The sequence below is a fragment of the Sinohyriopsis cumingii genome, chromosome 4 (genome assembly GCF_028554795.1).
Source record: "Sinohyriopsis cumingii isolate HCF-2022 chromosome 4, ASM2855479v2, whole genome shotgun sequence".
Lineage (NCBI taxonomy): Eukaryota > Metazoa > Mollusca > Bivalvia > Unionida > Unionidae > Sinohyriopsis > Sinohyriopsis cumingii.
Window position 1 is genome coordinate 86366991 of NC_142964.1, and position 15567 is coordinate 86382557.

Consider the following 15567-nt stretch of genomic DNA (forward strand, 5'->3'; position numbering starts at 1 on the left):
GCGTCAAGGGGAATTAGCATTACAAACCACCCTGGGACGATATAGCGTCAATAGGAAATTTAACATTACGGAAACCCCTGGTACGATATAGCGTCAAGGGGAATTTAACATGGGAATATGGGACTGTATAGCGTCAAGGGGAATTGAACAGGATGGGACTGTATAGCGTCAAGGGAAAAAATGAACATGGGAGAGTGATATAACACAGATAACAAACAAGAGACAAACACTGATACAACAAATTAACAAATTTTGTTTGGGCATTAGGCATGCAATATCAAAGCACTCATGTATAGTAGATAACAGAAAATCAAAACAAAATGAAAGAAATAATTCGAATTTTTAATCATTTTAAATCAAAAACTGAATTGACTGAGTCTCATCAATTATGTGACATAACTACACAAGTTTTAAGACCCTTTTTGGTCTGCTTAAATGATAAATATACATTATACAGCTTCATCACTCAAATATATGTTACCGTAGTAGTTGTAAAGACTTTGCTGGGTCTATATACTGGTCCATATCTTCCCATATCCTAGACGTACCAAAATCCATCCAAAAATCTCCTAAAACAAACATTTTTACAACCTTGATGGTAATCATATTGATATTTTACAGTCAGCTGATCATTAACATCAGAAGTCTGTTTAGCAGATGCATTAAGTTGAATGATAACTTTGTCAGTGCATATCCATATCTGGTGACAATAACAATCAGTACTGTTCGAGTTTTGCGAATAACATGTCCATATAAATGTACATTTGCCTGTATATTATAGTATGTGTTTTAGATTTTTAACATAGCTTTAAAAAATTTAAGTTATATCACTATAATGTCTGCAGTGGCAGTTTATAGTGATGTCTAGCACTGGTTTATCATTCCCCAGACATGCAGCAGCATCTTCCACCCAGTCACATTATCCTGACACCAGGCCGACCAGTCCTAACACTAACCTCATGATACTGAGCACCAAGCAAGGCAGCGGTTAGTACCATTTTTTGAAGTCTTTGGTATGACTCAGTTGTGGTTTGAATCCATGACCTTCCACATCCGAGGCAGATGCTCGAACCATTAGGCCACCAGAGCGGTCACCTGTATATTATATAATGTATGTACTGGTAAATCTTGTGATAATGACATGATTAGTTCATTCTGTCACTTTATTTTTTCTGTGACACTAATAGGTCGAGCATAAAGTATGTATTCATTGAGTGGAGGTGGGAGGTGTTGAAAAAAATTCAAAAAGCATTAGCCTGTGTATGTGGCAGGGTAACTGCTAAGTATGTTCTGCAGCGATAGGGGTCAATATTCCTTGATAACTGTGATGTTTATGAAGACTAGTCAAGTCAGAAACATAACTAGCAGATGAGTTAGATGCAAAGTGGCTGGTATGCCATGTCAGGCAGAGCCAATATCTGCTTAGAATTATGAAGTGTGATATGTTCTAGTTTTATTGCACATGGTGCACTTTGCAGAAGACATTTTTTCCTCTTCATTTTCTGATATGACCATTATTTTGTCTCATGATTCCGACAGATTATGCATTCCAGACCCTGGTGCCTCATGCGAATTTGTGAAGCCATACCTTGTCAGACTGGGACAGTATTGTATTTGGATAGACACATGGATTGCCTTTTTGACACCTATTGTCCTTTACTTTTATAAGAGTGAAATTCAGAATCGTGTCTTAAATTAGTTACTCATCCTAAGCCAACATGAAATGTCACATGATCGCACACACCTTACAAAAATTGTCACCCGAGAGAAGAACTGTTATGGTTCATGATTTTGATGATATCGAAGCTGATGATAAAAATTTGAGGTCCAGTCATTCCAAATGATGATAAGGCTGATAATATTCCAATTTTCCAAAGTTGATATCAAAATTTTAGTCACTGGCTGATATTTGACTATTAAAGTTAAGGTTAACTAAATATTAGCTGCTGTCACTTATTTAAAACTATTATTAGAGATAAATATTTACATTTGCCGTAGAAAAGCACTGGTTACGATTTCTGTAAAATTCAACCTTTGTATCACTATTATAGTTAATGTTAATACTTTCCTACTTTCATTTTCAAAGTTTGTTTTACATGGTATTAATTTAAACCGCTGCTTATTTTTAATGACTACTAATAACTTCATCTTTTAAAATTCATTGTCCCAGCTATTCTTGGAAAGGGGGTGGTGACTGAGCAATGTACTTACACAAGGGTGGATACAAAATGTATGCTTTGCAATGAGTAATGGGAAAGGGGGTAAAAAATCACCAATTGTTTGCATATGTGCTTTATGGACAACCCCTAACATCATTATCAGAATATTATTATTGCCAGCGTAACTGTTCATGGGTAAAGTTGTTGGATCGATGAAATGTTTTAACAGCTGACCATAATGTCATTATAGTTCATTTGTGCTTGAAATATCATTCTACATTGTAACTTTTTTCTATTTTTTTTTTTGTTAACTTTGTTTGCAGATTAGTGTAGATTTCGGCTGATTTTGGTAATTATATGGACTTTTACAAATGGGCCTTGTCACCTGATAGTCGAAAAGATGTTCACATGACCATTCCTCTGATAAAGGTGTGTAGATGAGTCAGCGGCTAAGGACAAGATGAGAAATGTGATGCTACAAAGGTATATTTTCCATTTGATATATCATAGATGACTCGTATAAGCATCCATACTAGAAGTTAGGGTGTGACTGACTATCCCATATTCTGCATGAGACATAAAAAGCTATCTAAAGTTGTCTGCCACATCTCATAACATATATGCTATGCATTAATGTGTATAAGGGAAATATTTATTTTGTAATAGAGTGGGTACATTTTAATTTGTCGTTAAAAAATGGTACATTTTCCGTTCCTTAAGCTATGGATCAGCATTTTGAATTATGTATTATTTTTAACAGTAACATGAAAAATGTGCTGTATTTTTGTGATTACTTTAATACGCTAAACGGTTTAACCTTCTGTGAGCAATAATTATTAATTTTTCTGGATTAAACACATTAATTCCATTATGTCTTAGATATTTAACTTTGAATTGTTCGCATGTAAATGTAAGTTATTGCACACGTATTGTATTATTATGTGCAGTATTAATTTTAATCTTTATTGGGTGGGATATTCGTAGTGATGATTTAGTATCATTTAATACTCAGCTTTACATACTGGGTAAGCTGACGAGATTGACTGTTTATAAACCGCTGTTGCTTTTAACTACTGCTGTTCTAGTATATTGATAGTCTCTGTATCACAAGTAGAGCAAACTTTTCCCTAAAGTTCGGAGTGAAAGCAATTTTACATTGTAGGTAATACGTACAGAGAGAGAGAGAGAGTTCACAAGCAATGGCCAAACTGAAAAACAACTTTGTATGATGTATCCCAAAATATTACCATCTAACAAATAATCTTACAATTGCCAGTCAAGAAAATATATCATGTGTTAATTCTACCAGAGACAAAGAACTCTTTCGTCCTATGTCCAGAAAGCTTAGAAATAGACAATATTGTAATAAGTCCCAGATGAAATCAAAGCACAATGTATTGTGATAAAACTTCACGTAGCAACACAGTTTTGATTCAAAAAGATGCTTTATCACTGACTGTGCACAGCTTCTAACTTAGACAACTGTACTAAAGCGACACTGTTACAAAGAGTAACTAAAATGCCTTCCAGTCAATAAACAAACCGCTCCGGTGGCCTAGTGGTTAGAGGGTCTGCCTCGGATGCGGGAGGTCATGTTTTCGATCCCCGGCTGAGTCATACCAAAGACTTGCAAAAATGGTACTAACAGCTGCCTCGCTTGGCGCTCAACATTAGGAGGTTAGTGTTAGGACTGGTAGGCCTGGTGTCAGGATAATGTGACTGGGTGGGACATCATGCTACATGTCTGTGTCATGATGCCCCAGTGCTAGACGTCACTTCAAACTGCCACACTGCTGACATTGTAGCGATATGACTGAAAAATTGTTAAAGCTACGTTAAAAATCCAAATCACACACACACACACCAGTCAATAAACAAACAATATGATTACACTGTTGAGCCAGCAGAAGGTGGGGGGTATATGTTAAGAAAGGTAGGGACTAAATTCTGAGTACTGACTTAATGTTAACTCAGATGTAAATATTAATCACCTAGATTTTCTGATAGTTACAAATAGAATTGGTACCTCTTTATGCAATTAAATGTGACTTCTGCTTTATGTTGGTGAAATAAATTATGTAAGATGGGTATGTTTTGATTCCTTTTTGTTTCCATTAGTGGTATACAAGGTGTTCAGACATCTAATGCAAAATGTTTCTTTTTCTTTCATTTGTTCAGTGATCCAATAAAGGCAGTGGGTAATTCCAGAAGGATTACATCATCAAAGGTAAAGGGAAATGCTTTGTTACCAGATTACAATAGATTTTTGGGGTAAGTTAATCAGAATGACAAATGTTGTTGACGTTGTTGTTTTAGGGTTTAATGCCATTTTTCAGCACACGATAGGTTATACATGGTGGCCAGTATTAATGGTGGAGGAAGAACCCGGAAAATCCCCGGAAAGAACCACCAACCCTCGAGAAGCTACTGGCAAACTTTCTCACATACCCACATTGGCCGAATCAGAGACTCAAACCCATGCAGACAGAGGTGAGATGGCAGTGATCCGTAACGGAGAGTGCTTTAGACCACTCGGCCACTCGAGGCCCCCGACGGATGTTGATTTGGATGTTAAGATTTTTGTTTCTTGATCACACTTAATACTACACACTTTCACTGCAATCATTCCGGTTCAACTGTATGGATAACACTCCAATTTCATGTATTTGAATGCGGTTAAAGCAAGTTTTGATCTGAATTTAGATTATGCAGGTTAGAGGCATCATTTGTCTCAATAGCAATGTAATGAGAATTGTTGACAGCACTTTGACTTAGTTTACTTTTTTAACATCAATTTTTATAGTTTAAGCTGCTGAAAAAAAATAGTTCAGTTTATCAGTGTTCAATGTTGCTTCATTTCAAGGTATATATTTATGAGATACTTTTTGTCTGTATTATATAATCAGATAATTAAACTAACATATGAACAATCTACTACATTTCGCAGCATTTTAGAGAGAAAATTGTGGTGGTTCTAATACATGGATGATCTATTTTGAACTTATACATTATTGTTATTGCGGAGGCTTCATTTTCTATCAATACTATAAATTAGTGCTACTTGCCTTTTAATAATAACTGTATATATTGGACACAATAAAATAATTATTTTTTCATGTACTAGAACTTATGATGAAACTTTTTTACACCTAGGTCATATGTTCCAAAACTTAAAAAATGAAATAAATTTGTGTTTAATTTGCATTAAAATTGATAAACAAAACGCTTATTTGATAATAAAATGAAAGAAATTAACATTGTATTCTTATCAATTAACATTGTATTGTTATCACTTATTCCTCTCTTTTTTCCATCATGACCATTAAAGAAAATGTATCCACAAACTCCATATATGCAGCATATACATCTATACTGTAGCATGTTTCACTTACATCATATTACACAAGACACAATGTTTACTGATATGAACATAGAGAAACAAATCGTGTTTGGTTGTACGCAGAGGTTTGAATGTCTTATCTGATTGAAAACTGGATCCAACAAAGTCACAGATGAGAGTGAAAAAGTTGAATGATTGCTTGAAGGTATGTGCCATTCACACATGACAGTGTTATGTGCAAAATAACCAAGATTGTATTATATCCAGTTCCTGCCTCGCTTGGCGCTCAGCATTAAGAGGTTAGTGTTAGGACTGGTCGGCCTGGTGTCAGGATAATGTGACTGGGTGGGACATCATGCTGCATGTCTGCGGTATGATGCCCCAGTGCTAGACATCACTATAAACTGTCACATTGCAGACATCGTAGCGTTATGACTGAAAGATTGTCAAAGCTACGTATAAAAAAAAATTCAAATCAAATCAAATTCAAATTATATCCAGTTCAATTATATGACAGTACCTTGCAAATAAAAATCATTATTTGTCATTTTGCCAGTAGGATATTGATGACAAAGGTTATATTTTTATTGCAAAGTAAGCTGACCTTGGAAGCCAACTTTGGATACTTTTAAGCCGATTATTATTTAAAGGATATCAATAAAAAGTTGTTTTTTTTCAAAGCAAGCCGACCTTTGGATTCTTTTAAGTGTGCTGAATATATATACATATGTATGTATGTATGTATGTATATATATATATATATATATATATATATATATATATATATATATATATATATATATATATATATATATGAATTTTGGAAATAAATTGAAATAATGAAACAATTTTTGAAGTGACATAATATAGTACTTCATGCATGGACATTGATGATCCAGGGTCACCTAGATGATCTGGAGAAAATAAAATCATTTGATGAATTCATGAAGGCCAGAAGAGAGATGATTATGCAGACAATATGATCATTAACATGGATGAAATTCCAGTGTGGTTTGATCTCATTCCTGGATGGACTGTCAGTAAGATGGTAGTTGAAAGTGTGAGAATTAGCATGACTGGTGCAGATCTTAAATAAAATGACTTTAGTCCATGCAGTTTCCACTTAAGGAGATGTGTTGCATCCAACAATACATTTTCACCGTATGACAAAACTAAAAAGATATTCATGCACTGAAAGAATGGATCATATATGTGCAGGAGAAGGGTTGGGTTATTGAGATGATGCTGCAATGGATTAAACAAAAGTACACAGTTTTATACTTTTTTAAATAAAAATTTAAGTTGGAGTGCATTTTCCGACATGTAATTTTCAAATGATTTAAAAAGTGCCCACAACTTAAGACTGGAAAAGAAACTATGTGTCCCTGAACATACAGTGCACAAAAATGTACATTCAGGATTAATTTATGGTGTCTCAACATATACGGTAAATATGGTAGATATAAGTATTTATGAATAACAAACTGTTGATTGAGTTGCATAGCTAAATGTAAGTGTTTACATGTTGCTCATTAATACAAATATGTTAATGAAGGCTGTGGTGTGATCATTGCATCCCAATTACACAGGTTATTAGCATGAGCAAAGAAAAATAACATAAAACGTCACATAGTAATCATGTATTATCACATTTAATATATGGATGTTATATGAAATTGACAATAAATAATTAATATTTATTACAAGAAACTTCATTTTCATCAGTTTCAATTTTTAAAAGTTATATTGTAAATAATGAAACGATACTGGCTACTCTGCTCTACTGTAGTTATACTTAGTACAAGCCGTAACGAAGAGTAACATCTTGCTTTAGATTATTCATTGGTAATTAGAGATCTGTGTCACTATCGTATTTAACTCTCCTTTTCTTTGTAGGAGGTGAAACTGTTTGTGACATACTTATGTTGTCCTTAGTATGAATTGTAAAATTACCCCTATGTATAAAAGACCCTCCAAATACGGACCCTAGCGGATAAACTCGTGCTAAAACTTTCAAGTTCACGGATTCTTTGAAAATGTATTCTTCTGTCTTGGAAATATTGCAAGTGATACAATGAAAGTTGCTTATGGATTAATGATTCCTTCTGGCTGCTAAGTGCATTATTTGTCATTAAATATTGTAGGTTTATCTTTCAGATCCAGTGATGAATGTTATTCTCATGATTGAGAAGAACAAGGTTATGCTGCACTGAAATCCATGTACCTGCTACAGATTGCAGATTTACACAGAGAATGCAACCTCTGCCTCGTCTGTCAGAGCACAAGCAGAATTCGTCAGTCTTCAACAGCACAAATTATCAAGAATCACCAATTATTAGTAAACATGTTATTTGTATTGCTAACTCAGTATACAGTAATACTGAAAGGGATGTACATTTCTGACCACACTTTCTGCTGTTTCCATGATTTTACTCTTAAAAAGCAGTACTGGTTTACTCATGTTAAAATTTTGCTCTGTTGCAAGAGCAATTAATAGAGCTCCACTTTTCATTATTGTTTACCTTTCTTGTTTAGCAAAGGCATCTGCTCCAACTGTATTTTACGTGATTGTGTTATTGAGTAATGGTTAAGATGTTGCTTATTATTTCAGCTTGGTAAAAAAAAATAAAAGAAATGTAAAAAGCATATTACAGATTGCTTCTGATTGCTGATTAAACTTAAATGATGGCAGCCAGATTAATTGCTATTCCATTAAAACATACATGGGACCCGGGAAGGCACTTTCAAAGTGGGATACTCACCCATTGATGCAGTATAGAATTTTCTTATCATTTAAACATGAAATCTGTGAAATCAATGTACATATATTTTTTTTAAACTGCCTTCCCTGGGTACTATGTATCTTCAAATGGAACAGCCCTAAAAGCAAAGCTTAAAAATATGGAACATGTAGTGAATTAGCTAAAATTTAATGAATCTTGGTGGGGGGGGAGCTCCACTATTTAAATAATTAGATTATCATGTGTGCATGCTTTATATCTTGTACTTGTGTCAGTAATTGGCTTAAAACACTAAATATGTATATATGTTCATAAATATATAAAACATGAACAGGCATCAAACCATGGGCAATAATTGTTGTCCAAAGAGTATTCACATAAAATATTTTGGTGGCTATCTGGGTAGAAAGTAGTTGCTTATGGGCATGAAACGGTGGGTAGTGGATGTGTTCCTCCTGTCAAGTAACAAAGTGAACAATATGTACATGCATGATAGAATGTTGCCTTTGCAACAATAAACCACTTTTGGATACCATAAATTTCATTTATTGATTTTCTAGAAAAGTGACATCCAAATGACCAATGTTTTGTGGTGAAAATTTAGTCTGATGAATTTCCTAGAAAATTTGTTCTTTTTTGGTAACAAAAATCCATTGTGTATAAAACATGTACCCTGTTGTTTCATAATTTACTTACCTAGTTTAATATGTTTTGAAATGTATATATTTTCTGTATTCAGTCCAAACATTTTCATTGAGATTTTCTAATTGTGACTGCAAGTCATTTGCAATTGCAAATTGTATAGTTCTTTAATGTAAGAGTACAGTATACGTGTTAAGTGTTTCACCTGAACTTTTTAAATAATGGTACAATGTACCTCTGCAAACAAAATATATGGGTACAGATGAAAATTACTGATTTACATTCCTTGTAAGTGTAAATTTTCTTTTCAGTAAGTATACAGTATTTGGCTTTTAATTGCTTTATAGACTTTAAATCTCTACACAGTAATGTAGTGAAGGTTACACTGAGGTTTGCAAATGAATAATTGAGGAATTAAGCTTTAAAAAATGTATACCCAATAAATGCAGAAGCTGTACTCCAATTTTACCATTAGAAATATTTAGAATTGGCTTTTTGTCACAGCCACCATTATATGGCTTCCCTGGACACTGAAAGGCTCTTTCCCAGCCTACAAATGCCTACCATGTCTGTCCTTTAGGTCTACAACAGTGATTTAAATGAATGACAAGTTGTACTGCATTCTTCGTAATTTGCTACCATTTTATTCAGTATATGCTTTAATAATGTTTTCAGGTAGATAAGATGATGTACATTAAAGATGTCCTGCTTTTCAAAAACTTTTTACCAGTCTCCCACCTCCATTGACCCCATTGTGTCCCAAATGTTTTTCAAGAATTTACACATCTGGACAGCTTCTGATGAGTGTTAGAGTTATATTGTGATTTGTAAACACCATTAATTTCGTTGTAACTATAATTAAAATTTATATACTAAGAAGTTGCATTTTTGGTGCTTGAGTTTTTGCATTTAATAAAGACTTGTTTCACATGTTAAGAGGCTTTGTAATAAGTATTAAGGAAAGAAATGAAAAAATGGCAATGTCTGTCTTAGTTATATTTTAAATCTTTTTCATTGCATGATTTCAAATTCATTTTGTATTCAGATGTTGTGGTCTTTAATGTTTCTATGTGAAATAAACAAAATTAATAAAACATTTAACATCATAAAGTATTTCTTTTATTACTTGCATGTACATAAGACCATACTTATAGGCCACACATTGTCATAATTCTAAGTATCCACAATACGTTTCTTCAAATAGGGAAATAATTGAATCAAAAGAAATTATTTTATTTGACTTATCTGTTTCCGTCCTAGATTGTATATCTACTGTCTTCTCACAATTATCAAATGTATTTTTATCATTAAAATTAAAATCAGAATTAGTCCCTATATATAAAGTGCACAGGCCAAGACATAAAATTAATAATGGGAAATGATAATTAAGGCAAAATATTTTCCTTTCGTTAAATTATTTTCCATTTCAGGAGGTATATATATATATATATATATATATATATATATATATATATATATATATATATATATTACAAGACTACTATTTTCTCAGACTGCTCTGGTGGTCTGGTTGCCCAGTGTCAGGGTAATGTGATCGAGAGGGATATCATGCCACATGTCTGCATCATGATGCCCCAGTGCTTGACACCACTATAAACAGGCCCCTGGTGGCTGATTGCTGTAAGACATCACAAGCTTTGGGTTTATACACTCTCATTAATATTGCCAACACGTAAGGCACATAAAGCTAAAGAAACCCGAATAACTCACAGAAACCTGGGTAACTGTCATTATGTTCCATCGCTATTCAATTCCTACATTTGTATTATAGGAATTATGGTAAATAAAGGGTTCTGAATTAATTGGAGTGAGATCCTCAGCTGATTTCTTTACCTTCTCACATATCATTCTACCATTATTGTTTCTATTCCCCACCCCACCCCAACCAGCACTTCATAGACAAAATAATTTCTTGCATTATGTTTGTTTGGTAGTTGGCATGCATGACTATAAAAATATTCCCATGCTAAATTCACAGACATTAATTGCATTTGTTTTTTTTCCTCTCCAGTTCAGTACAGTTACAAATGTAGAAATGGCTAAAAGAACAGCACACTCCTTTCCCAACCTCACCCCCGAGTTGAAACTACGAAACCGTAACTGTCTACTTCTCCCAAATGCGGGTCCTGTATTGAGGAAAATACGTTGTCTATTTCAGCAGCTTCATACAATGTATATATGCTGACTTGCTTTCATGGTGAGAACAGGAGAATGACTGAAACATGAAGGCAATCAACATGCTAACAGACTTAAGATTGAGAAAATATTTGTTGACTAAGTGAATGACAATGACATTAATATCAGTCAAGTAGAACAAGCTTTGTGGTTATTTGTTAACTGAAAGAGGCTTGAGGATTTATTCAACAAACGAAATGTTTCATAGAACTAATGCCATGTTTGTGTGATGTAACACATCTAATGGAACAAATTTGCCATAAACGTCCACATGATTCAGGGGAGACAGATTCTTAAATATTTCTTACAGCATCTGCATAAAACATTAATATTTACCTGGGATACATGCGGCCAAAGTTCAGTCCCATCCGTGTTTGCATTGACTTAAAGAAGAAGGCTTACATCTTTCCTTCAAAATACTTGATACACTTCATGATAAGCTACCATTGTTCTAATAATGACGTTAGTGGTTAAGCAGAGAAGAGGTTTTGAAAGGATGCATAAATCATCTTCTAATAATAAAAATCTCTTTTAATCTAAATAGAAATTTAACATAAGATGCCAATTAGTTCTTTTAAGAGCTTGTTAAACACCCAAAATTACATTGTACACAAAATATGATAACAGTGTAACATGTAAAGGACACATACAATGCAAAACCCCGAAAAGAACCACCAACCCAAGAGAAGCTACTGGCAAGCTTTCTCTCATACCCACATTGGCTGAATCCAGGACTCAAACCTACGCAGACAGAGGTAACTAGTATGCACATAGTATGCACAAGTACTACTACTACTACTAATAATAATATAATAATAATTGAAATCCAAGTATTTTTTTAGTCTGGAAAAATGTATCAATGGAAAATACCACATACTGTGACAAAAATGCTTTCAAAAAAAAAGAATATAGGTGAAAAATAGCACAAGTCGATTCACTGCAGAAAAGGTGAGTTTTCTGAGCTTTCTTGAATCGTGTTGCAGGTACATTATGATTAAATTGAAGAGGCAGACTATTCCAGAAATTTGGGCCCTGGTAATCAAAAGGATGCTTTCCAATGTATTTTAATCTAACATTGGGAATAATGATGATATGAATACAGGAGATGAATGCAAGTGTCTGGAAAGTGTGTATACACGATGAACTTAACAATGTACTTAGGGTTTGACATATAGAAAATGTTGTAACAGAGAAGTTGTTTTTTTATTTAATCCTTGATATAACCAGAAGCCTGTGAAGGATGCCACGCATAGAAGATAAGTACTCACTGATAGGTTTTCATTGACAACATAAAGAGTATTTTGCACCTTTTTGATATATTTTTTAAAACTATGTACTGGGGTAAAAGCAGAGAGACTTGAATCGAAATAATCAAGTAGAGAATTTATAATGTAAAAATGCATCTTGAGGAGATGAATCCAGTGATACATTGCTGATGAAAATCAGTTGAGGCATTTGTGAGAAAATTGTGTTCTTGTGACAGGGTTAGGGTTACGGTTTTCCGGTAGTAACGTACGAACAGAGTACCATTTTGGATGCCGTATTCACTGAAATACTTGTCTCATGGAGTCCGATAGAAATGTATTTCGTTCATGAAAATTGGTCGAGTGGTTTATGAGAAAATTTAATTCTTGTGATTTCCCATATGTTTATATAGGTTATGGTTAGGGTTATGGTTTTCTGGTATAACGTACGAACAGAGCGTACCATTTTGGATACCGTATTCACTGAAATACTTGTCTCATGGAATCCGATAGATAGGTATTTCGTTCATGAAAATTGGTCTAGTGGTTTATGAGAAAATTTGATTCTTGCGATTTCACATGTTTATATAGGTTATGGTTAGGGTTACGGTTTTCTGGTATAACGTATGAATGGACCCAGCAATTTTAATGCGCTTTTTGCTGCAGTATGTGTCATAGAGCCCGATAGATAGGTATTTCTTTCATGAAAATCGGTCAAGTGCTTTGGGAGAAAATTTGATTCTTGTGATTTCCCTTATGATTATCATAGGTTAGGGTTAGTGATGCAGTTTTATGATGATACGTAAGAATGGACCCGGCGATTTTTATGGTCTTTTCACTGCAATACGTGTCTCAGGGAGCCCAATATATAGGTACTTAGTTCATGAAAATTGGTCGAGAGATTTTGGAACAAAAATTAATTTTTTGTCATGTTGTGTTAGGATTTAGCGTTACCCATGAAGTAACTATTTTCTCAAGATCTTGGGAATTTTTCAAGCAGTTTGCTTTGCTTGATCTGCCTTGGGTAAACCTATGTAAAGATGGCGCGTATGTCTTTCTTTGACCTGCAGCACCCATTATAATGCGAAATGAGTGTTTGGTATTGTAGTGAGCAGACGGATCATTGGAGTTTTATGATACCTGTATCCAACGACGGATCTTAAGGAGATAAATCTATTAATACTTTGATGAGATAGAGAGCTTGATTTTTTGGCTAAGTTATTGCCTTTCCAATAAAATTTTGACTAAGTCGTTTTTAGATGAATTTCGTCTTTTTCGGTGAATATTTTGGTAACCCCTTTGAATTGCTTGCTGACATTAGCCCAACCAGATGACCCCAGTAAATACGCATGCTGAGACACCTAGCCTATGAAGGTAGCTTGAGGGCTTATGGAGTTACTTGGATTCGAGTGATAAAACAGACCATGTACGACATAAATTGCAATCAAGCCCGTCTTCCAAACTAGCACCATAAGACGGTCTGCTGGAGGTAAAATGGCCAAGTTGCCACATCAATATTTTCTGATTATCTTGAAACCGCCTTGGAATGTTGACATGCTTTGCTAGATCGGCCTTGGTGAGACAAACATAAGGATGGTTCGTCCGCCTGTCTGCGACCTACAACGCCCCCATAATGTGAAACGAGTGTTTGGTACTAAGGTAACGGACGGATCGTCGGAATTCTATGATACCTATGTCCAAAGGTGCGTCTTCATGAAAGTAATCCAACAATACCTCATTGGTGAGAACCGGTCGATGCATTCGTTAGAAGATCAGATTCTTGTGACTTAGGGTTATGGTTTAGGGTTAGGGTTATGTGCTTCTGGTAATAACGCAAGGACAATACGATTTGGATGCACTTTTTACAGCAATACGTGTCTCATGGAGCCCAAAAGATCGGAACTTGGTTCATGAAAATTGTTTTTAGTAGTTTGGGAGAAATTCGGATTCTTGTGATTTCCCATCGATGTTGCATAGGTTAGGGTTAGGGTTACAGTTTTCTGTTTATAGCCTACGAATGGATGGGGTGATCTGGATGCAGTTTTCACTATGATACATGTCTCATGGAGCATGATAGATAGGTAGTTGCTTCATGAAAATCAGTCCAGAGGTTGTGTAGGAAAATGGATTTTGTCATTTCGAGTTAGGGTTAGGGTTATCTGTGAAATAACATCAATATTTCGGTAACTCGTGGAATTTCGTCATGTGGTTTGTTTTGCTAGATCAGCCTTGGCGAGGCCTAATTAAAAATGGTTCGTCTGTATGTATGTAAAGAGCCCCCTATAATGTGAAATGAGTGTTCGGTGCTGTTTCGGGCTTACGGATCAACGGAGTTCTACGATACACATGTCGATTTTGTCATAAGAGGTTTCCTATGCTGGATAAAGGCAAGTCTGTAATCATAGTTAATCATATGGAACTAAGTTTTATCCCTGGTATTGATGACACGTCAAGTACTAGTCTTGCTTGGTGGTGTTCACACCAGTTACACGTATGCAAAGTTTTTGTTTTATAAAATTTCAATTATTCTGCAGATGATAATGCCTATTGAAAAATATGTAACATACAGGTAATGACCATTAAATGTTGTCTTCTGCTAACATCGTCAACACTCCCAGGACTCAGGACTACGATGTTGTCAATAATTTTTTTGTATAGGTTACTTTAATGTATGCATATATATATATATATATATATATATATATATATATATATATATATATATATATATATATATATATAATTGATTGGATGTTTATTGTATCGATAGTAGTAAATGTAAATAATTGCTTATGGGAGGATTTGTAAATGATTCGTGTACAGGGACTTAGACCTTGAGATTACCCGTCTGTTGAATTGAAAACTGTTCTTTGTCATCATTGGGCTAGTAAAGTGACCGGCGTTTATATGACCCGGGGGGGGGGTCGCAGTCACTAATGAAGGATACGAGTACAGGATGGATGATAAACATTTTCTGAACGTACGTGCTTGCAGTGTTTGTTTACGCACCTTATCACTTGTAAGGCGTGAACTCGTATTTACCTAGGTGCAACAGAATTAGTGAAGAGTTGGTGTCAACTATGTTTTTCTGGGTCATATGGATAAAGAAAAAAAAACAAACCAATGTGCACATACACTAGAAATAACAGGACATAGCATACAGTACACAGACGCTCAAAATGTAGATAACAGAAGAGCAGAGAGATACAGTGAGCGAGAGACAGAGCGAAAGAAAGCATGAGACA

At 34.6% G+C, this 15567-nt stretch overlaps 1 long non-coding RNA gene across 3 annotated transcripts; it reads left to right on the plus strand.

The window, feature by feature from the left end:
• The first annotated feature begins 341 nt into the window (after positions 1 to 341).
• LOC149801594 (uncharacterized) lies at positions 342 to 9992 on the plus strand. Of its 3 annotated transcripts, none has more exons than XR_016420687.1 (3): positions 342 to 2642; positions 4338 to 4430; positions 7657 to 9992. It is a non-coding gene; the product is annotated as an uncharacterized LOC149801594 (long non-coding RNA). The 3 variants fall into 3 exon arrangements; XR_016420689.1 differs by having other exon boundaries at positions 4338 to 4386; positions 7644 to 9992; XR_016420688.1 differs by having other exon boundaries at positions 4338 to 4386.
• Positions 9993 to 15567: the final 5575 nt, after the last annotated feature.